We start from the raw sequence: 27,387 nt of genomic DNA, 5'->3' as shown, positions 1-27,387 counted from the left end.
AAAGAAAAAATAAAAACAGGGAGAGAGAGTTTTTTGAATATCTTTCATTCGTTTCTTAGTTAACATTTTGCCTGTACCTACTGTTCCTAAAGTCGATGGTAAATACCGGTACACAGGTACCAAACACTGCAGTTCCATTAAAAACCACTGGAGGCTGGATGCAGAGGGGAACAATTCTCTCAGACTCTGAATGTTAGTCAGATTTTACACCACATATATGTTTGTGCAATGTGGTAACAAGGGTATGTATAGTGAATTTCTCACAAACATTTTCCACCAAACATTATCCCAGAAACTGCAGGTTTTCTCCCTCTGAAACTGCTTTACAGCTCTGGTCTGCTGTAAATTCATAAAACATTGTAAAAGTTCATTGAAGCTGTTTTATATCTTTGTAAGTTTGACAAGCACGTGGAATTGTTTTATATGTTGAAAGCAGGTGTCAATCCAGAGCCAGTAATTCAAAGAGACCCAAACCCAAAAAATCCCACTGACAACAACTGTTCATCGAGGATATCCAGTCACACTCACAGCGAGTCAGTAAGAGGTGAGGCTCCAGGAATTTGTTTGTCTTATGTAACAAGAGAATTGGACAAAGAAATTAGGGAGCCAAAGAAAATAAAAAAACATGTGGAAACACTGATATCCCTCAGAGATTGCCCTACAGACAAAGAGCGGCTTAAGCTAAGACAGGAAATGTGGTTGTCTTTTGTACAAAAATTGCTCTCTAAAAATGGTCTTTTTCTTCTTTCCCCTTTGTATTGTGGCTTTAATTTCCCACAGTATTAAATTACACTCTCTACACAGAGCTCTCAACACTCTGGTCAGCTGTCTTGAACCTTGCTTCCAGGCAACTGTGCTTTCCAAAGTTAAATAGAAAACAGTGTCCTTAAAATTCTGGGGGGAAAAAAGGACTTTTTCTGATGCCATTCTAAGCATCTCGCAGCTCTCCTGCTGGGGATTGAAGGGGTTGATTTCTGTTAGTGTTCGCTGGCTGACTTAATTATGCCACAAGTCACATGTTTCCACTGAGCTTCATGTGGACTGATGGGCCCTGGAGGGCTCGCACACTTTCAAGCTGCCACACTAGTGGCAGTCCCAGGTGTGGAGAGGATGAGTGTGTGTGTGGCACACACCCAGATGGTTGGCCACAACAACAAAGCACCATTTATAAATGAACCCATAATGCAGCAGTTGTCAGATAGTTTCAGAAAAAAATACCCTGCATTTGACTTGAGACTTCTTTTGTTTTGTTTGCTTGTGGCCTTTTCTTCTTATTAAAATCAGGCTATTTTTTTTTTTTATTTGTTCGTTCAGCTGCTCTTCAGCCAAGAAAGCTCAACTTGTCCAACAGTGTAGGTCCACAACAGCTGATCAAAGTCCATGCCAAAATTTCAACGTGTTTTATTAGCTGCCCAGTGGCTAAAATATAATACTGTGACAACAATGGCAGCCCTCATGCAAAGAATTATATTTGTTAGTGAAATCTCTCACGCAATAAAGCAGTGGCGAGTCATTTATGACAGGAATAATGTGGGTGGATTTTTTGGCAGCTCATTGGTTTTCTTGAAGCCCTTGTGCACAATGGAGTCCTTTCACATGGAAAGATAATTTCAGTGCCAGGCTGTCAGATGAAAACCCAGCGATAACCAAATCTTAATTACAAGTGAATGCAAGCGGCATAATCACATATGGATTGTTGTTGAGAGGGATAACATAAGAGGCTGTGGCTAAAGCATAATTTGAATTAAAAAAAACAATGTTTCAGAAGCTCCACACCCCGCTATGCTATGTAGAACCAGGCCTCCGTACAGCTGATTGTTGGGGGTGGAGGATTCTCAACGGGGAAATAACAGGTCATACAAATAAAAAATGACAGTGATTTTAAAAATATCCTACTTTTGCATAGATTTATTGCTTACAAGAAGAATATCAAGAAGAAAACGTTTCAACTGGAAATTTCACTGCCAGAAGTCTGCCAAAGGAAAACATGAAGAAAAGCCTCTGGTGAGCCTTACTGGTACACATTACATTCACTGATGGGAGGTAAAGATCACCCTGTGCTAAGGGGAGTCACAAAATTGTTAGGTTTCAATGAAAACACATATGAATGTTTGAGGAAAAAACAACTCTGGCACAACTAAGACGACTTGGCAACCGTGTCTGTGGGCCTTGGACTGAGGTATTCCCTTGGGAAGCTCTGTGATAACAAGAGTTCTCCAGCACTTGGACTTCTCAGTCTGTTTGCTGGCTCCGAATCACTGTCCTGGTTGTCTTCCATTTGATAGATCCCCGAAGACATCCATAAAACCCAGGGCATTACAAAGCTAAATACGACCACATGTTCACTTCCGGACACCGACCATCCAACTGAGATACGCCAGCATGCACCAGAAAACAAGCCGGCGCTGAAAAGAAACAACCAGACTGCGAATGACAGATCTTCAACAAATGTACTTAAAAGCAAAGGAATATAGACAAGAAGAGACAATGTGGAGTCTGGTTGTCTACGTGGCAATTCCTTCAAATGTGCAATCTGCTTGCAAACAGCGGTCGCATACCCCTTTTCAGGGTCTCGCACAGAAGATTTAGCTACTGGAAGGCTGCCAGTTTGTCTAAAGGAATGGATCCTGAGGAAAAGTCATTGGCCACAGCTACAGAAACAATAGTTGTGCAGAGTTTGTGGGTAAAACATGGACAAAAAGCGTACAAAAAACACTAAGGTCCAAATAAAATCAGCTAGAAATGTTTAAAGAACACAGAAACAACAGTGTTTTAGTGATGACTAAAGAAAACATGAGTGAAACATGGAAAATAACCGGTTAACAAATGTAGATGTATTTGTATTGAGTAACTGAATCCTTGTGTGAAACAAAGGCTGAGGGGAGTGAGATCTCGGCCCCCCAAAGTGCAATGGGTCACAAAATGACTTTTTACACAAGAAAAATGCTTCAAACAAAGGCCCCTGCTCTCAACCTGACATCAATCTGCTGTGTGGACACACAGCTGTACCCAATCCTCCCACTGTCAAGGATCTCAGAGACATGGTTTTACTTAAAAAAGCAACCCCCTTCCAACTGACTGAGATCTAAAATCCTCTCTTTCCCATCCAGCTTAACAAACCAGAGACAATTAAACTGAATACCAAAAATCTATGAATAGCAAATGAGACTTCTTGCCTTGAACCGTTTTTTTATTTGACTGGATTACTATTGCTACTCGAGCTGTTTACAATACCATAGATTTGTGTCAAATCTCGGAACTGGCAAATATGTGTTCACCCTAAGATGAACTGAGCTTTAAAAGGTTTTCATTTGCAACTGTTATCAGTCTTCCTCGCATTTTGGTTCCGTTTCATCCAAGATTAATGAGAAGTTGAAAAGTTGAGTTTACAAGAGGCAGCACAAGCCCTGCAGAGCGATACTTTGACCTGTGGCCAAATATCCTCAGTATGCAGGGAGAGGCTCAGCCCACAGTGGAAGGTACACAGCTGGGCCTGGAGCGGAGCCCACAGAGAAAAATGCCTCCTCTTCTCATTGAGATAACACAGATCTCTCCGAGTGCCTCAACAGTTTCTATCCCCTAAAAGAAGGGGATGAATTCCAAAGCACCCTTATTGCTTTATGGGAAAACTGTGTTTCTTTCAAAGAGGATGATTCCCAGCAGAACTTGATTTACTTTTTTTGTAATTCTCAATCTGGGTTTGTTACTGCAAAAAAAAGGGTGATAAAGCCAATGCCAAAAAATATATATCATAAACCCAGTCATGTTTTAAATGCATCAACCCAAACCTCAAATATGCAGCGAACTGGGATGTAGTTCTTGTTTCTGTGTTGAAATAGACCATCTCTTCAGTGCCAGATTTCCTCTTGCAATCCTTTTGTAATCTTGTACAGCAATTTGTTTAAAGTTTAAAGTCCCCCAACAGAAAGTGAATGAAAAACATCAAGCACAACTCTGTCTTTTAATAATCACATTTAATCTAACACACATCCGCATATAACTGCTGTCGTCTCCAGCCAAAGCATGGAGTGTGGGAAGGCTCTGACTCTTAAATTGGTCATGGAGACATGCTCTAGGGGCAGCCAATGGATGGAGCCTGACAGCCACTCAGTTTTAGAGCCATTGTTTGGTTGTTCCAAAGCAGCCTGTTGTGACCCAATGCACTTGAGTGTTGGGGTGAAGCTACTAACTGATGGTCCAATCGGCTGTGTCTGCTTTGACACGGCCATTCCCACAAACCCTGAGTGCTGAGGAAAACCAGTCTGGGCTGTCTTCCTGTCAGCTGATGCAGACTTGAACCTCAAGATTTGCCCTGAATAACTGACAAGATTGTCATAGCCATTAATGCCATTACTGTTACTATGGAATGTCCAGTATGTTTACCAGACAAGGAGGACAGACTAAGCGTTCAAGAGTTACCGTAATTTACTGTTTGTTCTTACTGATGTTAAAGCGATTTTTATTGTTGTTTTTTTTATGAGCTACGATCAAAGTCTAGAGTTAGCATAGTAACCCTTTCAGTGGAATTGGTATGTTTTTTTTTAGGTGTTTTTCTAAAAAAGGAAGGGAGTTACAGGTATTGTCAAAACACTAACATGGCTAAAATGCCACAGACAAGTTCTAGAGTTACTGTGAACGCAGTTCATAAAGTTTGACTGACAGACTTCTCTCTGACTCTTTTGTCTTGCTTAATGCACCTTCTAGTTCGGTGCATCTTATTTATGACATAAGTTGGAAAATAGACCATTCAGTGACGTGCATCTTTTGCTATGATTAGTGCAGAGTAGCAGAATTGCCCCCTCCTCCTTCTGTGCTTACACCTGATTCCAGAGCTGCTTACATTTTAAAATTAGCATTTCAGGCATTTAAGGAGTGGTCTTTTAGTTTTTCTTTGTCGCAGAGTCCTGTCTAGCCCTGACGTCTTGTTGATGTGTTTGAGTCCTTTTGACCCACGCTGGTGGTGAGTTTTTGTTATTAAACATTTTGGTTCTCCAACCATTTGGATTCGAGTCCCTCCTGCTCTTGGGTTCCCTCTTGTCTCAAGCCATTACATCTTCCATCCTGTGCGCCGTATAGTGCAGAAAGTACGGCACAACTCTAGCTCCAACGATCTCTTTCACACATATACAGACAAACAAGTCTAGCAAGCAGGTGCGTTTAGCAAAACTCCTGTCTGAAAGGGTGTCAAACAAGGAAAATACATCCCAGCTTATGTTTTATTTTTTTTAAGAAATGTGCTCAAGTATTATCTCTTCTTTCTGTGAAGGTTAACCGATAGGTTGATCCAATTTGTCTACTGAGCCGTGAAAGGACTTAAGAAATACTTCACATTTATGTGCTGGAAAATGTCAAGGTTTGCTGAGAGACGAGGACAAGAGGAGGAGAAGTGACTTTTTCTCTTGCTGGCAGCTTGAAATCATGCTTGTTAGCAGCAATCGGTTTATCCTTGGCAATCGAGACGAGGACAAAAATCTCCTGCTTAATTGCAGGTACAGAATGGCTTGAAAGACAGGTGCTGGTACATCTGCCACAAAAAAAAATTATATATATATATCTGTATATATATATATATATATATATATATATATATATATATATATATATATATATATATATATATATATATATATATATATATATATATATGCACTGTCCTTGTCACACATGACTGAACCCACAAAAATATTAAAGCTATATTAAAAGTGAGGGTCTGGATCAGTGTCAAACTAAAAAGCTTCCATTCATTTACCCAGCAAGTGAGAAGCTTGTTCTAGAGAGGTAGAGGTGCAGAAGCAGACATGACCTGATGGAAGATACAACATAACTCCATCAACAGATGAAATCAAAGTAAGAAAAGGAGAACATGAGTCTTTAGACATCTACTCACAGCCATGAACCAAACCATAGAAGACTGTGAGCTCCTCAAATGACAGAATGCCTCTTTCAGTCTTCTTTCTTTTATGTCTTTGCACACGCCTCACATGGTCACAGTCTTCAACCAACAATCAATAGAGTATGATTTTTCTGCCATATCGAGCACATAAACAGAAGATAACACATCAGAGTCATCAAACCAGCCAAATGGCATGATGAGATTAACAACATTGTTGCTACAGTTTGTGCAGGATCATTTTAAAACAACAACTTGGCAGTTAAATGTGTACATAAAATTTTAATATAGATTACTGCCAGAATGGCATTGCTTGTTTCGAAGGGCTGCATTTGTAAGTTTAAACTAATACTTTATACTCTTTTTAAATTCCCTTCTTAAAAGCAATCTGTCATTATTGGATACTGAGGAAATCATAAAAAGAAAGTGTTTAAGGTGATGTTGTTCCAGAAAAGTTAAACTAGAGGCAGCTGAACTTATTCCTCACTTCCTGCAGACACACAGCCTTTTAAGGTCATTGTTGATGGTGGGCAACACGTGGGTGTTCAGGTCAGAACAACACTGACCAGAGTGAACAATGAACCGCTCGAAGGGTGTGTGGGTCAGGGTCACGAGTGGCTTAGTGCGAAAGATCCAGTCGGTCATGCAGCCTGGAAATCCTCACAAGTCAGTTGGAGCTTAAGAGGGATTTTAGATAAAAAGGTGAATTTAAAGAGAGAAATTAGGCACAACTGCCTCCAATTTAAACCCTATGGGTTATCATTATCAGGTCCAAATTAAGACGTTCAAAAGAAGAAAAGTGTTTGAGGAATTAAAAAACGCACAACCTTTGGAGGAACATAGATAAGGGTTGTAAAAACCCGTCCAAGTTTTCTTTCTTTTTTTTATTAGGGCCCGAGCACGGAGTGCAAGGACCCTATTGTAATTCGAATGTTTATTATTATTATTATTATTATTAGGGCCCGAGCACGGAGTGCAAGGACCCTATTGTAATTCGAATGTTTATTATTATTATTATTATTATTCTACCGGAAGAGTCGCCTTTTTGAGGCCTTTAACATACCCCAAAACTCACCAAATTTGGCACACACATCAGGAGTCGCGAAAAATTTCGTATTTTATAGGAGATTGGCATGGGCGCACAAAAACGGCTCGATAGCGCCACCTACAGTGACGTTTGTCCCGACGCCCCGCATACGCTTTAACGTACAAGCTTGATTTTTACAGGGCATGTTCTTCAGATGAAGACTTACAAAAAAGTCTGAAAGGACCCACCTGTCACTCGCACAGGAAGTCTGATATATTGAGGTCAATATGTCATTTTTGCTCTATTTTGGACATTTGCAGGCCTCGCTCTAGAACGAACTCCTCCTAGAGATTTGTGAATAATGACTACAAACTTTGGTTTTGTAAACTAGACACATGTCCGATGTTAAATTGCGAAGCTTTTAAGTTTTTATGGTTGTTTGTGACCGTGGCGGCGCGTAGAAATTCGACGTTGTTTCGAAAACACGCCATGAAAAGAAAAATGGCCATTACTCAGCCATGCATAATCCAATCTGATCCAAAATTGATATGCATGATTGTAGTCTGAATCTGAACACATCTGCAGTGAAAGAATCTGGAAAAAGTGTAGCGCCACCTGCTGGCAAGAGGAAATGACATGTTAGACTTGGAGCATCACTGCTCCAAGTAGGATGAGCCGACACACCTGAAAATGACGTCCACCTGTTGAAAAGCCATTGAAGTTTACTCTGACAAAAAACCATAACTTTCAATGCGGGGGTGTGGTCGTGACAGAGCGGCAAAGTTGGGCATCTCGCTATGCACACAAAAGTTGCTCTCACGTGCACATTCCTTGTCCAATCTCACTGAAATTCAATGGATATGATGAAGCTTCTATTCTGAACCCATGGATATGACAATCTTGGACGAGCTCTATAGCGCCACCTAGTTATTGCATTGGGCACATTCTGCCCTGTATTTTCTCTTTGCTTTGTCCGATGTGCATGAAATTAAAACTGGAGATACTCAGAAGGGTCCTCTCTCATCATGTAAAGTTTCATGGGTGTACACCTGACGGTGCCTGCGTAACAGGAAGTGGTCGATTATGTGCACCCAAATAATAGAAATTTATTATAAATCAGCCGTTTGTCTCAGGAAGCTGAGATTTCAGAATTAGATGCCTTTAATAACCTCCAGCTTTGATATGTAACACTATAGGGTCTACGAGAAACTTCATCACTTGATTTTTTTAATGAAATTTTGGACTGAACAAAGATTTTTAGCATAAATTCTGTTTAGGTTATCAGCACCAAGAATTCAACTTTCATAGGCATTTATGTGCTACTGCTTCCTAAAAAAATTCAGAATGATTGAAGTTACAGGTGAACTTTTAGAGAACATTTAATCCAAAAAGGTCCGAAAACGTCTTTTTAGGCAAAACTACAAACACCTATTTTTTTTCATAACTTAATCATCATATATCAACACCATTTATTTTTTTAAATGTAGGGATCTGTGTTTGCTGCCTTCCATATTTTTTTCAGAAGTCCAGGTGAAACAGATGATTTTAAAAAAATCCTTTTTCATCCCAAAACCTGTGCTTTTTCCGTCTGGACTCCAAACAAGTGTGTTTTAAAATTACTTATGCTTCAAATATCCACACCAAGTTTAACACGCATATAGCTGAACATGTCTAAATGCTTCTTGAATATTCTTTACAGATATAAAATGAACTGGTCAACTGTAGGATGTCATTTCCTCTTACATGGTTCAGTCTTTTCCTCATGCTGCAGCCTGCTCCTCAATCTTTCCTGTTGCTGGAGTCAAATTTCACCCCCCCCCTCCCCCCCCCACACACACACACCAGCTGCCTGTTTATATGCTAACTAACCCAGAAGTGAGGTGACAATAGTTTAGACACAAGAGGGAGGGCAGACTTCTTTTTCATTTGTTTTGTATGTCTTTCATAGATTTTTATGAATAATCATTGCTTTTCTAGTCATGTAAAATGCAATTAACTTAATATTTTATCTTTTTTTTTTTACAAACAAAACATATGAATGTGCTCCAAAACAAAACCCAACTCTCAGTACAGTTCTACAGATGTAACATAAGACTTAGACAGTAAATGTCTCTTTTATCCTTTTTTAATCAATGCTGCAACTTCTTTTCCTTAATATAAATCCAATGAAATTAAACTACAAAACCAAAAAACACAACCTATAGAAAATTTCTCTAAATAAATTATGTGTATATACAATATGTAGCACTTTTAAACAAAATAATAACAAATCCTTCCAATACAAGCACAGAAAAATGGAACACAAATTTTAAAACCCAAATTTGAAATGGCAATTTTAAAAAGATAATTTTTTCAGCCTGCTAAAAGTGCACAATTGTAAAAGCTCTTTTATATAGACAACTGTTTGGTTGCTTAGAGCTCTAAATATAAAAACAATGCCTTTATGGACGTGGCACGGATGGCACGGATGTTCAGCAGGGTAAACCCCAGGAAAGCGGCGGGACCTGATGGAGTTCCCGGAAAGGTTCTGCGGGCCTGCGCCGATCAACTCTCCCAGGTCTTCACAAAAATCTTCAACCTGTCGCTAGCTCAGGCTTTCATCCCTGCTTGCCTGAAGTCATCCCCTATCATCCCGATACTCAAAAAGTCCTCATCCACAGCCTTCCTCACGGACTTCCGCCCAGTTGCACTCACTGCTGTAATCACAAAGTGTCTGGAGCGGCTGCTCCTGGGACACATCAAAGACTCCCTCCCTCCAATCTTCGTCCCCCACCAGTTTGCAGAACAGAACAGATCCACCCCCACTCTACATCGATGGAAACTGTGTGGAGAGGGTCCACAGCTTCACCCTCCTGGGCACCACCATCTCTGCTGACCTCACATGGTCTAACAACACCATGACTGTCATCAGGAAGGCCCAGCAACGCCTGCACTTCCTGAGAAAACTTAGGAGGAACGACGTCAGCCAGGAGCTGCTGGTAACGTTCTACCGCTCAACCATTGAGAGCATTCTGTCCTATGGCATCACAGTGTGGTTTTCCCACTGCACTGAAGCAGAACGGCAGAGTCTCCAGAGAGTGGTAAAGACAGCGCAGAGGATCATCGGCTGCCCCCTCCCCTCACTGAAGGACATTTACCAGTCTCGCTGTATCAGCAGAGTGACTAGCATCACCACTAACTCCACCCATTCTGCTTTCCCTCTGTTTGAACTGCTGCCCTCTGGAAGGAGGTACAGGTCCATCAGAACCAGGACAAACAGACTAAGAAACAGCTTTTTTCCATAGGCAATTATCATACGGAATGCACATACGTCCACCAACCACACCTCACTCTAATTTTACTACAATGCGTGCAATATCCTGACTGTCTAACCGGGTCACTGTGCAATAACTTGATATTTATTAAGCTGTGCTCACAGCAACTCATGTAATTCCTTTCTATTTTATTCACAAATATTTAATATTTAACAGTTTCTGTCCATATTGTTCATTTTTTGTTAAGAGTTGTAAATACAGTATTTCTTTTTCTATTCTATTTTTATTTTTATTTTATGTAACTCCTTCACTCCAAGGCTGCTGCAATTTCATTGTATCCCCATGTACAATGACAATAAACGATTCTGATTCTGATTATATCACTTAGACACAGATGGAGAACCATATCAACTGGATTGGTAACAGCAACAACCACCGACCAAGCCGGCAAGCCCTGGCAGAAAAGATCCCCACAAGAAACACTGCAGGCTGTTCCATAAAAAATATAGTTTTACCATTGCCTTGCAGATCACAGTTGAAGTGGTTTAGTTTTCCTAAAAAAATTCAGAATGATTGAAGTTACAGGTGAACTTTTAGACAACATTTGATCCAAAAAGGTCCGAAAACGTCTTTTTAGGCAAAACTGCAAACACCTATTTTTTTGCATAACTTATCTTTCAAATATCAGCACAAAAAAATTAAAAACGGTAGAGATCTGTGTTTGCTGCCTTCCATATTTTTTTCAGACTTAAAAGTGTAACAGATGATTTATAAAAAATCCTTTTTCATCCAAAAACCTGTGTTAAATCTGTCTAGACTCCAAACAAACATTTTTTTATGGTAACTTATGTTTCAACAATCGACACCAATTTTCACACACCTATAGCTGAACATGTCCCATAGCTCCCTGAATATTTTCATAGATATACAATGAACTGGTCATTCTAACATCTAGCATTCTAACATCTAACATCTTACATGTCAAAGCCTCTCTCAGCCTGGCTCTGCTGAAGGAGTCGTGTTACAACCCCGCCCCCTCCTGCTGGGACCCCTGCTATGTAAATTAGCAAGCAGTGAACAGAGAGATGAGGAGTAAGAATGGCCATTACTCAGGCATGCATAATCCAAAGACAGCCAGTTAAACACTGAAAGACATATTTTTCGGTATGTCTTTCATACATCTTTAGTATTAAAAACTCTCCAAGATGAATGTGCCTGACTCCACCTGCAGGTGGATCACAGACTTCCTGACGGACAGACAGCAGTATGTGAGGCTGGGGAAGCTCGTCTCAGATACTCGGACCACAAGCACCGGATACCCCCAGGGCTGTGTCCTTTCACCCCTGTTACTCTCCCTGTACACAAACAGCTGCACAGCTGGTCACCTGTCTGTCAAACTCCTGAAGTTTGCTGACGACACCACACTCATCGGCCTCATCTCTGACGGAGATGAGTTGGCCTACAGGAGTGAAATAGCCAGGCTGGTGTCATAGTGCAGCGCTAACAACCTGGAGCTTAATGCTCTGAAGACAGTGGAGATGACAGTGGACTTCAGGAAGGCCCCAGCCCCCCTCCCCCCTGTCATCCTCTGTGACTCCCCGTTGACCTCTGTGGAGTCCTTCTGCTTCCTGGGAACCATCATCAGCCAGGACCTCAAGTGGGAGCAGAACATCAGCTCCATCACTAAGAAGGTCCAGCAGAGGATGTACTTCCTGAGGCAGCTGAAGAAGTTTCACCTCCCTGAAAAGATGCTGGTAGACTTCTACGATGCCATCATCGAATCCACCCTCACGTCCTCCATCACAGTCTGGTTCGCTGCGGCCACGGCCAGAGACAAGGCCAAGCTGCAACGCGTCATCCACTCAGCAGAGAAGGTGATCGGCTGCCACCTCCCGTCTCTCCAGGAGCTGCACATCTCCAGGACCTGGAGGCGGGCAGCCAGGATTGTAGCCAACCCCTCTCATCCAGGACATAATCTCTTTCGGCCCCTCCCTTCTGGCAAGAGGCTCCGGTCCATCAGGACCAGGACCTCGCGCCACAAGAACAGCTTCTTCCCCACTGCAGTCAGCCTGCTGAACAGTACCCCAACTCCCCCAGGTGACCCCCCCTCCCCCCCCGCCCACCAAAGGACTGTCGGTGCCACTTACAGGCCCCACCATCCCAGCCCATCTGTGCTCCCACTTTAATTCACCTTACTCTACTGTATATAGTGTGTTGTTGTTGTTAACTTAATTTTTAACTTATTCTTAATTGCACTATACACCAAGTCAAATTCCTCGTTTTGTAAAGTGCGCTCTACTGAACCTGGCAATAAAACTTTTTCTGATTTCTGATTCTGATTCTGATTCTATTAATCATTGTTTTTTATTCATTCAAAATGCAATTAAATCAATATTTTATCTTTTTTCTTTTCCTTTTTCTTTTTTTTTATCTCTTATATCCTTTTTTATAATCAATGTTTGAACTTCTTTTCCTTTCTATTGTCATGGTTTCAGTTTGTTGTCTTGTTTTTCGCTTTAGTTCTTGTTCTGTCTTGTTTGGTTCTGTTTCCTGTTTTATTTTGAAAGGTTTCCTGTCTTGTCATGTTTCTTGAGTTTTACTTCCTTTGGTCCCCATCTGCCCTAATCGTGTTCACCTGTGTCTTGTCTGCCCTGTCTGTATATAAGTCTTGTCTCTCCCTTCCTCCTGTGCTGGTCCATTAACTTCTGCTCATGTTGATCACGTCTTCTTGTCTGGCGTCCATGTCCCTTGCCATGCCACAGTAAGTTTTTGTTTTTAGTTTTGTCATCCTGCTCTGCAGCGCTTTTTGCTAGTTAAATAAACCCACTTGCCCTGAACCCGTTTGCCTCCCGTCTCTGCGCCTGGGTCCTACCTGCTCTCGAGCCTCCCCCCCACACGACATCTATACATCCAATGAAATTAAACTACAAATCAACAAACACAACTGATAACAAATGTCTCTAAAAAATGATGTGTATATTTGCAAAACCTTAAAAACACCAAACAAATAACAAATGCTTCCCAATTAAAGCACAAAAAATGGAACACAAAATGTAAAACCCAAGTTAGAAATTGCAATTTTAAAAAGATACTATTTCAGCAGCTTTTCAAAATCAATCACCAATTCTACTCTTCTGTGGATGAAACAAAGAACTCCAGAACAATGAAGCCATTTCTCTAAGTCTCTCTCACCTTCAGTTTTAAACAAGGTCTGTGAAAATCCACCATACATTGGTCACATGAACTCAGAGACCTGCTAAAAGTGCACAATTGTAAAAGCTCTTTTATATAGACAACTGTTTGTTTGCTTAGAGCTCTAAATATAAAAAAAAATGCTTTTCTATCACCTAGACACAGATGGAGAACCATATCAACTGGATTAATAACAGGGTGGCATGTTTAGGTTTAAACTTACATCAAAAGACAACATGAAGCTGTCCATCACATTTTTGACCTAAACATGTAAACACATCCTTGGCTCTGCGGTTAGGAAATGGTATTTGGGAATCTCTTTATACCAGGAGCCAGCCTGGCCATTGGAACATCGCCACAGTGCCCATCCAGACTGGGACAGCAACGGGGTCCACTTCAGAGCCGTGAGCTGCTGTGTTTAACTCCAGCTGTCCCAGCAAGGGAAACAACTGCAGCAACATCCACTGACCAAGCTGACAAGCCCTGGCAGAAAAGATCCCCACAAGAAAAACACTGGCTCAGGCAGGCTGGTCAAAAAAAAATAGTTTTGCCATTGTCTTGCAGCTCGCAGATCAAGTGGTTTAGTTTTCCAGTAATGTCAGTCAAGAATGCAAGTTCAGATTCACAATGTTCATATTCACCATATTCAACAGACATCTCCTCCAATAGCACCTTAAAAATCCTGTGCTGTTTTGCTTTGCAGCTGAGGTTGTTTACGATTTTCAGAATAAGAGTCATTATATGTCCAGAGCCAATCACTTCTGCACATAAGGCCTGCTGGTGAATGACGCAGCAGTAATGCAGACATTTTGGAAAGTCTGGGTCAGCTTTACAGTGAGTGATGAAACCTGTTTGTCTATTGATCATAGCAGGAGTCCCATCTGCAGTCACTGCTACCAGCTTTTCTAATTGTACCTTTTTCTGCACAAAAACTCCTTCACCGTGTTATACATTTCAACTCCTCTTGTAGTTGTCTGTTAGGGCAGATGTGTCAGGAGTTCTTCTCTTGTGGAAACCAAAAGCTATGCTGTACTGTTGCCGTCCACAGACTCATCACACTGGACGTTAACCACCTGCACTTTGCAAGATCCCGGTCCAGCTAATTGGCCAAGTTATCAGACATAGCTGACACTCATCTAGACATTGTAGTGGAAATTGAATGAGTTCTATTGTTCTCATCCTTAGGGACAGTGATAGCAATTATCATCATTGCTTGAATTTTTTTCATGCTATATGCAAAAGTCTTTGTCCCTTAAGGCAACAGATTACAGCCCCCCCCCCCCCCCCCCCCCCCCCAGGCTGCTGTCGTATTAACATTAGCTTGGAGCTCCAGAATGGACAAGAAAAAACGACGAGAATGGCTCGAGCAGGGCGTTGCTCACGGGGCGGTCGCTCGTGCCATGCGGTCGCACGTGCTCGGGCCCGCTAAATGCTACTTGTAGCTTTAATTATTATTATTATTCTACCGGAAGAGTCGCCTTTTTGAGGCCTTTAACATACCCCAAAACTCACCAAATTTGGCACACACATCAGGAGTCGCGAAAAATTTCGTATTTTATAGGAGATTGGCATGGGCGCAGAAAAACGGCTCGATAGCGCCACCTACAGTGACTTTTGTCCCGACGCCCCGCATACGCTTTAACGTACAAGCTTGATTTTTGCAGGGCATGTTCTTCAGATGGAGACCTACAAAAAAGTCTGAAAGGACCCACCTGTCACTCGCACAGGAAGTCTGATATATTGAGGTCAATATGTCATTTTTGCTTCATTTTGGACATTTGCAGGCCTCACTCTAGAGCGAACTCCTCCTAGAGATTTGTGAATAATGACTCCAAACTTTGGTTTTGTAAACTAAACACATGTCCGATGTTAAATTGCGAAGCTTTTAAGTTTTTACGGATGTTTGTGACCGTGGCGGCGCGTCGAAAATGGAGGTCATTTTGAAAACACGCCATGAAAAGAAAAATGGCCATTACTCAGCCATGCAAAATCCAATATGATCCAAAGTTGATATGCATGATTGTAGTCTGACTTTGAACACATCTGCAGTGGAAGAATCTGGAATAGGTGTAGCGCCACCTGCTGGTAAAAGGAAATGACATGTTTTACTTGGAGCATCACTGCTCCAAGTAGGATGAGCCGACACACCTAAAAATGATGTCCACCTGTTGAAAAGCCATTGATGTTTACTCTGATAAAAAGCCATAACTTTCAATGCGGGGGTGTGGTCGTGACAGAGCGGCGAAGTTGGGCGTCTCGCCATGCACACAAAAGTTGCTCTCACGTGCACATTCCTTGTCCAATCTCACTGAAATTCAATAGAGGTGATGAGGCTTCCATTCTGAACCCATGGATATGACAATCTTGGACGAGCTCCATAGCGCCACCTAGATATTGACAAATACATTTTATGTCACATTCTGACCTATCTTTTCTCTGTGCTTTGTCCGACATTCATAAAATTACAACAGGAGATACTCATAAGGGTCTTCTCTCATCGTCTAAAGTTTCATGGGTGTACACCTGACGGTGCCTGCGCAAGCCACCACCAAACAGGAAGTGGTTGATTGCGTTGCAGTCAGATAATTAAAAATTCATAAAAAATCAGCCGTTTGTATCACCAGGCTGAGATTTCAGAATGAGAGGCCTCTTACATATCTCCAACTTAGATACACAGCACTTGCATGGGTGAACAAAAAACGGCTCAATAGCGCCACCTACCATGTTTGTTTTTGAGAGCCCCGCCATGTTCTTTAACATACAAGCTTGATATTTACAGGACATGTTCATCAGATGGAAACCTACAAAAAAGTCTCTTGGGACCAAGCTGTCAGTCGCACAGGAAGTCTGCTATATTGATGTCAATATGTCAGTTTTGCTCTATTTTGGTCATTTCCAGGCCTCGTTCTAGAACGAACTCCTCCTAGAGATTTTTGAACAATGACTCCAAACTTTGGTTTTGTAAACTAAACACATGTCCGATCTTAAATTGCGAAGCTTTTAAGTTTTTACGGTTGTTTGTGACCGTGGCGGCGCGTCAAAATTTGAGGTCGTTTCGAAATCACGCCATGAAAAGAAAAATGGCCATTACTCAGCCATAAATAATCTAATCTGATCCAAATTTGTTGTGCATGATTGTAGTCTGACTTTGAACACATCTGCAGTGGAAAAATCCGAAACAGGTGTAGCGCCACCTGTTGGCAACAGGAAATGACATGTTTTACTTGGAGCATCACTGCTCCAAGTAGGATGAGCAAACACACCTCAAAATGACGTCCACCTGTTGAAAAACCATTGAAGTTTACTCTGATGAAAAACAAATCTTTCAACGCGGGGGTGTGGTCGTGACAGAGCGGCGAAGTTGGGTATCTCGCCATGCACAAATGTTGCTCTCACGTTCACATTCCTTGTCTGATCTCACTGAAATTAAATAGATTTGATGAAACTTCTATTCTGAACCCATGGATATGACAATTTTGGACGAGCTATATATGTTCATAAATGATCATGAAGCATGATCATATAATCAAGCTTCATAGGAAATCAGCCGTTTGTCTCAGGAAGCTGAGATTTCAGAATTAAATGCGTCTTACAAAGCTCCACGTTTGAAAAGCAGCACTATACATACGAGAAACATTTAACCACCTTAATCACCCTATTGTGCTGAAAGCAAATTTTTGGACATTTTGACTCAAGCAAATATTTTTATCATAACTTCTGTTTAGTTTATCAGTACCAAAATAAAAAATATTTACATTTATAAAATGAACTGGTCAACTCTAGGATTTTATTTATTCAATCTTACATCCTCAAGCTTTTCATCAATCTCCCCTGCTGCAGGAGTGGAGTTAGCCCCCCACCCCACCCCCCGGCTGTGTGCTCACATGTAAATTAGCCAGGAGTGGCAGACAGAAAGTAGAACAGTTAGAAAGCCTAGTTCAACACTAAAATACAGCAATTTCCTTTGTTTTGTTTGTCTTTTATACATCCTTAGCACTAATCATTGCTTTTTTATTCATCCAAAATACAATTAACTTTATATTTTATCTTTTTTTTTTACAAACAAAATATATGAATGTGCTCCAAAACAAAACCCAGCCTCAGTACACTCCTACAGATGTAACATCAGACAGTAAATGTCTCTTTTATGCTTTTTTAATCAATGCTGCAACTTCTTTTCATTTCCTTTCAATACATCCAAAGAAATTAAACTACAACGACAACAAACACAACATATAGCAAATGTCTCTAAGACGATTGTGTATATACATTATGTACCACCTTTAAACACCAAATAAATAACAAATCTTTCTAATACAATCACAAAAAATGGAACACAAAATGTAAAACCCAAATTAGAAATTGCAATTTTAAAAAGATACATTTTTCAGCAGCTTTTCAAAATCAATCACATATTTTACTCTTCTGTGGATGAAACAAAGAAGTCCAGAGCAATGTAGCCACTTCTCCAAAGTCTCTGTCACCTTCAGTTTTACACAAAGTCTGTGAAAATCCACCATACATTGGTCATATGTATTCAGAGACCTGCTAAAAGTCCACAATTGTAAAAGCTCTTATATAGACAACTGTTTGTTTGCTTGGAGCTCTAAATATAAAAAAATGCTTTTCTATCACCTAGACACAGATGGAGAACCATATCAACTGGATTAGTAACAGGGAAACATGTTTAGGTTTAAACTTACATCAATAGACAACATGAAGCTGTTCATCACATTTTTGACCTAAACATGTAAACACATCCTTGGCTCTGCGGTTAGGAAAAGGTACTTGGGAATCTCTTCATACCAGGAGCCAGCCTGAACATTGGAACATCACCACAGTGCCCATCCAGACTGGGACAGCAACGGGGTCCACTTCACAGCCGTGAGGCTGCTGTGTTTAACTCCAGCTGTCCCAGCAAGGGAGACAACTGCAGCAACATCCACTGACCAAGCTGGCAAGCCCTGGCAGAAAAGATCCCCACAAGAAAAACACTGGCTCAGGCAGGCTGGTCAATAAAAAAATATAGTTTTGCCAATGTCTTGCAGCTCGCAGATCAAGTGGTTTAGTTTTCCAGTAATGTCAGTCAAGAATACAAGTTCAGATTCACCATATTCATATTCACCATATTCAGCAGATATCTCCACCAATAGCACCTTAAAAATCCTGTTCTGTTTTGCTTTGCAGCTGAGGTTTTTTATGATTTTCACAATAGGAGTCATTATGTGTCCAGAGCCAATCACTTCTGCACATAAGGCCTACTGGTGAAAGAAGCAGCAGTAATGCAGACATTTTGGAAAGTCTTGGTCAGCTTTACAGTGAGTGATGAAACCTGTTTGTCGGTCAATCATAGCAGGAGCCCCGTCTGCAGGTATGGCTACCAGCTTTTCTAATGGTACCTTTTTCTGCACAAAAACTCCTTCACCGTGTTATACATTTCAACTCCTCTTGTAGTTGTCTGTTAGGGCAGATGTGTCAGGAATTCTTCTCTTGTGGAAACCAAAAGCTATGCTGTACTGTTGCCGTCCACAGACTCATCACACTGGACGTTAAACCACCTGCACGTTGTAAGATCCCGGTCCAGCTAATTGGCCAAGTTATCAGACATAGCTGACACTCATCTAGACATTGTAGTGAAAATTGAATGAGTTCTATTGTTCTCATCCTTAGGGACAGTGATAGCAATTATCATCATTGCTTGTTTCTTAATCTGATAAAAACCTTCTTCTACTTGATGAGAAAATGAGCAGGTCTAAACGAGGCTTAGATTTAAGAATTTTTTTCATGCTATATGCAAAAGTCTTTGTCCTTTAAGGCAACAGATTATAGTCTCTTTCCCCCCCCCCCCCCCCCCACAGGCTGCTGTCATATTAACATTAGCTTGGAGCTCCAGAATGGACAAGAAAAAACGACGAGAATGGCTCGAACAGGGCGTTGCTCACGGGGCGGTCGCTCGTGCCAGGCGGTGGCACGTGCTCGGGCCCGCTAAATGCTACTTGTAGCTTTAATTTCTCTTGTGTTCGTTCTAAACAAAAACAAATGTAAAGAGTAGAAAATGTGAAGTACAGATTGTGTTCTGAGTCAGTGCTGCAACGTTGCAGCTTTCTTTTTTTTTTTTTGTCTTTGCCGGTAGAGAAATTTGGACTACCCGCAGTTTTGGGGGCACAAATCGTTTAAGTGTAGCCCACCTCACAGTGTGTTGATTATGATGTGTTAAACTCCTGCTGTTATCTGTTCTCCAGATGATTATCATTTTTTTTTTCTGTTTTACCCTGGACAGATGAGGCAAACCGCTCATATGCAGTAGCTGCTGTACTTGGTTTGGTATCTTTGATGAAGAAAAAAAAAAGAAAAAGGAAACTCAGAATATTTCGGATGGATGTGATGGATTCAAAAACAAAAAAATTAAGAATAAAAAACAAAGCAGCTCACAAACATTGACTTAACAAGATCCAGCAGTTGTATGGCTGAATTACTTCTGAGCTCTTTATTTGTAAATCCAAATGGTTTTTCTCTCAGCCCTTTATCTGTCTCCCATTCCAAAAATAAAACCCTAAGGTCTACTGACAATTACATATTTCAGCAATATTATTCTGCTTTCACGTTTGCTTTACTATTACGGAGAATATTCATTAGCAGTTAAATAAATTACCTAAATTAAAAAGAAATTAGTAAAAAAATGCACAACCAGTTCTTTGTTTAATGTTTAATACGGCTGCAAGGAAGTCAGACTTCTAATTAGTGTCATTTAACTCTAATAATGTTTTTTTTTTCCAATTTGCTACTGAATGCACCATTAGAAGCAACAGCACTTTTGTGGGTAAACATTGTTGAAAGGTGTAGAAACAGAGAAAAAGACCAACAGCTGATGCAGAGGGGAGGACCAACTGTCTGCTAAGTATTTGACAACACATTGTTTGAGCTTGGTTTGGGAGGGGGAAGGGGGACAACAGATTTTCTGCTCTGTGATACATAACTTGAAAATTCCTAATGCTTTAAACAAGAAACCACAAGCGGTAATCATAATTAGAAAATACTGTCAATTCATTTGAAGGCCTTCCATGCTTTCCTTGACAGCAGACAAAGAGCTGCTTTAACTGCTGCGTTTAACTACGCTACATAAAATGCTGTCATTGCAGCTCTCAGAGGCACAGCTTATGGTACTATTAGAGCTCCAATTAAAAAATGTAATGCTGTAAGTAGTGTATTCTTATTAGCTGTTATTATTATAGTCTATGGGCTGCACTGATCAGTTAATTTATAGGAAAACATACTAAAACACCGACCTATAATCATATGAATATGAACAAATATAAAAATGACAGTGCCATGTCGCTATTCCAAACCCCTGCTTTACTGGATTCACACTGATCTGTGCTACAGAGCTGGAACTACAGGTTAGAACAGGTTCCCAGATCCCACAGCACAGGGTGTACTTTCCTTCGGCAGAAGGTGGAGGTAACACGGAAGGTATCATCCTCCTGTCAGACTCTCAAAGGCCATGTCTATCAGAGCTATGTGTGCACAAAGCACACACCCATCCTCTTCTCAAAAACCTTTAAAAAAAAGAAAACTGCAAACAAGCTGCACCTTATTTTCTGGATAAAAATAATTGCAAATCAGCCCATTTCAGAAAAGCAGGTGCAGTGTGTACCTTACACTTGTATGACTTTCCATGCCACCCATAGCCAACGGCATCTAGAGCACATGTTCTCCAAGCCCACTGCTCCCAGTGTTCTTTGGGGGCAAGAGCGGCTGGCCAAGGGAGCTTCACATTCCTCTCAAGTGTACCTCTGCGGAATTGCCAATTGCACCAGCCTCATATGCATGCATGTTAAGTTCTGTATTGGCATTCTAGTTTTTAAACTATTGAGAAATTTCAATGTCATTCTGGGGTTTCTGTAAAGAAAACCCAACTGATTAAATTACAACAAAGAAAACTGACAATGATTTAATGTCCCAGTAGCACAAAGGTCAAAAGGTCAGCCTTCAGTCAGACCACACACTGTCATAATGCACCCTCTCTGATTTATTTTCTAATTAAAAAGATAAGACACATCTATAAGTAAAAAATATAAAGCACCTATATATTCATTTTAAGGAATAAAGGATCTGGGTTCTTATGACCATGAAAAATACAGGAATCTTCATTTACATAAACATACAAACAAATATACATAAATCCCAGTTTGTGGGAAAATACCATAAACTGAGTTTAAAACAGAAAGGTTTGATTGAGTGAAACACCTAAAGTATTCTTTATATGATCATTGATACCTAATTTAAGGCAATGACTAAAGAAATGCTATATGCTGCAGAAAAATCTACAATTTAAGAAAAATACAGTGATCCTTTGCTATAACGCGGTTTACTTTTCACGGTTTCGCTACTTCACGGATTTGCATCATGCATTGTGTTCTGCATTCTGATTGGCTAAAAAGTCACTCCGCTTCTTCTCTACCTGTGCGTCAATAACATTGCAGTTTAAAGTGTACAGGTACGTAAAACAGCTTGCCAAATTAACATTACGTAAGTGAAAATTCTCTTGCAATTTTGAGTTTCTCAAAAACCCATAGAAAAAAAGAGCGACAACAACTAACCATCACTACGTTCTTCTCCCGAACAAACACAGCTGCACCGCGGGCTTCTTAGGGAGAAAACACTGCAGAGCGGAGTCAGGATGCAGCGGCTCAGTCTGAAGAGCAGTAAATACACCCGAGTCACTATTTGTCCCACTGTATTTTGTATTTTTTTCATAATCATTTTACATTTTCTCTTGTTTAATCCAATTACTCGGGTCGCAGTGGGCGGGGCTAATCTCCGCAATTTGAAGCCTTATGTTCACATCGATGATTAAAATTATTATTTGACAGTACAGTACAGAAGTTATTTGTCGAAAAAAAAACGTTTCTAAAGTACTTTTATTTGTGAAACAAAAGCTTGAGCCTGTAAAATGGTCTGTTCTTTCTTTGCAATGTATAATAGAGTATTTAATTGTATAATAATAGTTTAAAAAAATAAAGGTTTTTACTTCACGGATTTTGCCTATCACGGGGTCTTTTTGGAACGTAACCCCCGCGAAAAACAAGGGTTTACTGTACATCAAAAAACACATGTCAAAGTTTCCTAAAGAGATAAAAAATGTGTTAAAAAAAAACAAAACAATGGTTCATATTTCTCCTAACATAGCCCCATCCTTAAAGACATGCTTTGTAAGAACTAGGTCAAAAATGTCCAGTAGATATGAACCATTTGTTTGCTTTTCCTTAGTAGTAATGTTCTAAGACCAGACAGCACATTTACCTCATCATGAAAAACAGGCACACTGAACAGATGCCACGCTACTTTAAAATGTTACACGTGTAAACCATGTAATGGGAATGATTGCACTTCCTCAAATAATGTAATTCTAGCAGCGCCTCTCCTTGACACGGCTGCTCCTCAGACTTCCCTTCTCCTGTCCATCACATGAAACATCTGGATTCATTTTAGAAGGTCAGGGCTAGTGAAGCAAAAACTGTCAGTGGAAGTTTTCTTGATGTATGTCATGAAATGGAGCAAAGAAATGCCACCCTGAGACAGACCAAGAAATACCATTTCTGCTGATAATATAAGGACTGAGAAACTGTCTGCTGGATAAAGGTTTAGAGAACTTCTATAGACACCCAGACAAATTAAATGGATATCGGGGATAACACAGATGTGGCCAACAAAATGAATTATTTTTTTAAGTGAACAGCAGTGACTGGCCAATTTCTTGAAAATCACAGAAGTAAGGAAAAAAAAAAGAAAAGACAGCAGCATTAATCCTTAAAATGCAATGGACGAGAGAACTAATCTAATACCAAAGATTTAATCAAAAACGGAAAATGAATCTTGATAATCTCAATTAAATCGGTACAGACAGTGACAGGAACTCTAGCTTTTCTCTGCGCGTGTATCTCCTTTCATGGAAGGAAGCCACTGCACGGGTTAAAAACACTTTTAAAATATGACCATATTATGAATATCTTTATTAGGTGTGTGCTTTTGGGTTCTTGCTCATTTCTTTAGGGGCAAACAAAAGTAAATGAAGCAGCAGCTCCATAGTCCCTCCCACCTGTCTCCTGATGGCAATACTTTCTTCTTAACTTCTATTTTTTTTTTTCTTTTTGCTCTGCTCTCAAATCGTTCCTCGTGGATTAGGAGCTCTTAATTCCACTAATTACACAAACTCATTTGTTTTTCTTCATGTCTCTGCATTTCCCCCTGTTTACCTCACCAAGAGGCTCATAAACACATTGTAAAATGGGGTTTAATAAGACTGCCCTGTGAGGGTTTAGGGCCTTTAATGGACACGGAGCTTGTTTGATAAGTCTCCACTTCATCACGCACTTTATTAATTAAAATTTATATTGCATTAGAAACAAAGTTACAGCCATTTGCTCCCCAATAATGGTTCCATGTTGCTGCATATCTATGGATAATTAATTGGAATCCTACCTTTCATTTGTATTTTACACGTGTTTAAAGGACACAGAAAAAGAGTGACACAATATCCTTTGAAATACACACTGTGTATTTTTTTTTTTACTCTTAATGAAAAGTGATAACATAATGATCAGATGTAGAAAAAGGTTTTTCTCCAACGTTTTCATTGTTTTTTTTTGTTTTTTTTATTTGAAATGGTTTATTTCAAGCAATCAAAAAATGATTAGTTAATTATCCTAATTAACTTAGGATAATTAGACATATTAATCAATTGTATCTAGTTAAAACAAAGATTACTGGCGGGCTACATCCAGCTTTTATAGATGGTGAATTTATTTAAAATAAGAAAAATATTTTTTTTTTTCAGAATTGTTTTTATTTATAGTGTTAGCTGTCTTTAAATTAATGAAGCTTGAGATTCTTTCTACAACAGTCATGCAGTTAAATATTTTATGACATTTATTCATCTTTACTGTACCTAATATTGATATTTTTATTATCTGGTACCAAAACATTTCTTTATTTTACAAAGATCATAATGTGTCATCATAATCAACTAAGTCAAATGTAAAAAGGCAGAAACATGATGTCACATTCAGTGGAACTATAGATCAATTGAATAGCATTCACAGACTACTGCAAGGAAATGAGTTTATTTGGAAAAAATTTGAGGTGTTTCCTTGCTGTATGTATCGCTATTTCCACCTTTCGCAGTCACTGATATTTTTACGTGAAATTTTGCATCCGTTATTTGTTTGTAGCAGACTTTGTTGTGCATCCTCATTGGCTGTTGACCTTGTTCATCAACGTCTTCTGTGGCATGTCTCTTGTACAGAATGTGTTCAGATGACTACATTTACATAAATCTTTGATCACGAGCTGATCTTTGTTTTCATTCTATAATACATACATTCCATCCTTGGATTTTTCTATGAAGGTCTGAACTTTGAGAGTTCGAACAAGAGAGAAGAGTGTGGAAATGTTCATGTCTGTCTGAGAAAAGTGCATTAAGTGTGTAGTGAGGGATTTTAGCCTTAAAACATCTGTAACTCTACTCTCTATGATTTCATCTATCGCAGGCTACTTTTAGGATGTAAGTCACGATAAACAAGTTCACACTGTTTAGTTTTAAAATAATCATTAAAAGTAGAACACCTAGAAGATAATCTTAATTTTGAAATGCTGGTTTGTTCATTTCCAGTGAACGTATGGGCTATGACAAAGTCTAACTATTAAATCTTTGAGTTCTTTGTTGTCAGCATTATTTCCCGTCTTGCTGATGGTGTTGTACCACCAGCCTAGTACTGTTATGTCCTCTCTGTCCACCCACTCCCCACCTGGTCAAGGCAGATGGCCACCCTTCCTGATCCTGCTCCTGCTGGAAGATTTATCCACTTTAAAGGGACTGGGAACTGAATTGATATAAAGGTTTGTTATTAGCTGTTGATTTACTTAACTTGTCCACACTTTACTGTGATTATCATTGTATTTAAAGGAAACTGCATTGGATAACTTCAGTAGGGTTATTTTTAGAATGTCCCCTGCTTTTAGCTTGCTGACAGTTAGCATTGAGTTTAAGCTATTCCAAGTGACCCTCATAACAATGAAGGAGCTTTAGAAAATGAATACAATGAATAGTATCATTTATAGCTAGTTATATTGTAATACAAAAAAAAAACAATTTTCAGACTGTAAGGAACTTTTTGGTCAGTTGGAAACGATGAACTATTAATGAATAATGAGGCAACCAAAAGCTGCACATCTGTACAGCTACACCAACATCAGTCTCGGTAAGGCGCGTTCAAGCGAACACTTTCAATGAAAACTTTATGTAAATACACGTAAATGGGGGTTTGGGCTTCCATGTTCAAAACTCTTGCATTCATGCGTAGCAACGCAACTATCTTCGGGGTCTACGTTCAAAACTCGTTGAGAGTTAAACCAGGCAAAATTTTTACCAAGCAGGGACTTGGATAGTGGCATATGGATGACACGCCTTTTAATGCACAGATGAAAAGGCGTTAATGGACGAAAAATTAATAATTGCCACATGTGACGAGCCAGAATTAGTCTTTGATGTATCAGAATAGAACTATGCCAGATTCCCAATATTTGGCCTCGACATTTTCACACCAAGCCTTTTCCAACTGCAGGTTGAGGACATGTGTTAGTAACAGTAGAAAAAGACAAAGAAGAAGCCTCTTCCTGCTTGCCCACTGTGGGCTCAAAGTCCTAAACCCAGATTCTTGACCGCATGTCACAAGTCCGGTGGGAACGTAGCTTCAGGTAGATCAAAGTTACTCATTGCCAGTGTGTTTAGAAAAAGAAAAAAAATCTGCAGAGCAATACAACATCCTAAAAAAAGATGACCACATTTCACCCGTTGGTTTTTAATATTGTTGTTGTTTATTTAGTTATTTAGTATCAGAGGTGCAGATAGAGAATGCTTCATGCAAGAACATGCAGAAGTGTTTTCTGCACAACACAATGTGAGTCTAAAAAGACTTTACCGCAATGGATATGGGGAGGAAAAGGCAAACTGACAACCTGTGCGATTTTCTGAAGCTCTGAATAGATGGACACTGCCCCACATCCCACAGCTGTCTACCCACACACTCGCCAGGCTCATTTTATTTGTGTTTGCACTGAGAAAGCAGATAATGTAGGAGGCAATGCACAGGAGACAGCAGGAGAGCAGAAGTGCTGTGGCCTGTCAGACATAATGAGTAAGCAACGATACACACAGTAATTGTGGCCAACTCCAGGGACCCCCCTCTGTGTGTGGTTGTGGAGACATTGGTGTTTGTGTCTGCAAGCATCCGTGTGCATGTTTGCATACACACATCTCAGACACAAAAAGAAAGCAATATGATGAAAGAAGAGGGGGCACACTCAGGGCAGCAACACAGAGTTGGACTACAAAAAGACTCATAAACACTTTGTGTTGCATGTTCATTGCATAATTTTAAGCTGGTATTTTTAGGCATATTTGGTTCGAGAAGAGAAATGAAAAAGTTCAGTGAGTATTGCAATCTACATTTAACACAAAAAACAACTTTAAAATGTTCCTTGATGTTGTTTTTTAGCTCGACTTTTGTATGCATCGCCCTGATGTGGAATTTGATATGTCATTTTACTTAGGTTGATCTGGAGCATTATTTATGAAATAACCATATAAACTATGTTGAAAATCAAGTAAAATAAGCAAAAAGAGTTATTAAATCCCACTTTAGTAAGATATAATTATTTAAAATGAAAATATACATTTTTTTGTATTTTCATGTGATTTTTTTCTTTTTTTTGTGTGTGGAATAAATTCTAATAACACAGCCTTAATTGAAGTTCAGAGAATGACTTGTGTTTATAAAACCTGCATGTCTCTATGTCTGTACTGCAACTATTTCCCTTGTTGTGTCTGCCTCTTTTTTTATTTAACACCATATTTTACCATTTCCTTTTGATTAAGGACAACAATTGATGCAGTTGCACTAAAACAGGCTTTTCAATAACTTACAGGGTGACTGTCTGGTTTGTGCTTTTTATGATGTGTCAAA

At 39.8% G+C, this 27,387-nt stretch overlaps 1 protein-coding gene across 12 annotated transcripts in view; it reads right to left on the bottom strand.

The window, feature by feature from the left end:
- The window catches only part of diaph2 (diaphanous-related formin 2), a 426,471-nt gene that overhangs the window by 192,670 nt on the left and 206,414 nt on the right, over positions 1-27,387 (bottom strand). The gene's annotated exons all lie outside the window — the stretch shown is intronic.

The sequence above is a fragment of the Oryzias latipes genome, chromosome 10 (genome assembly GCF_053564925.1).
Source record: "Oryzias latipes strain Hd-rR chromosome 10, Olatipes_Hd-rR_3.1".
Lineage (NCBI taxonomy): Eukaryota > Metazoa > Chordata > Actinopteri > Beloniformes > Adrianichthyidae > Oryzias > Oryzias latipes.
The sequence above is the reverse complement of the archived record's forward strand: the minus strand, read 5'-3'. Positions and strand labels throughout refer to the sequence as shown.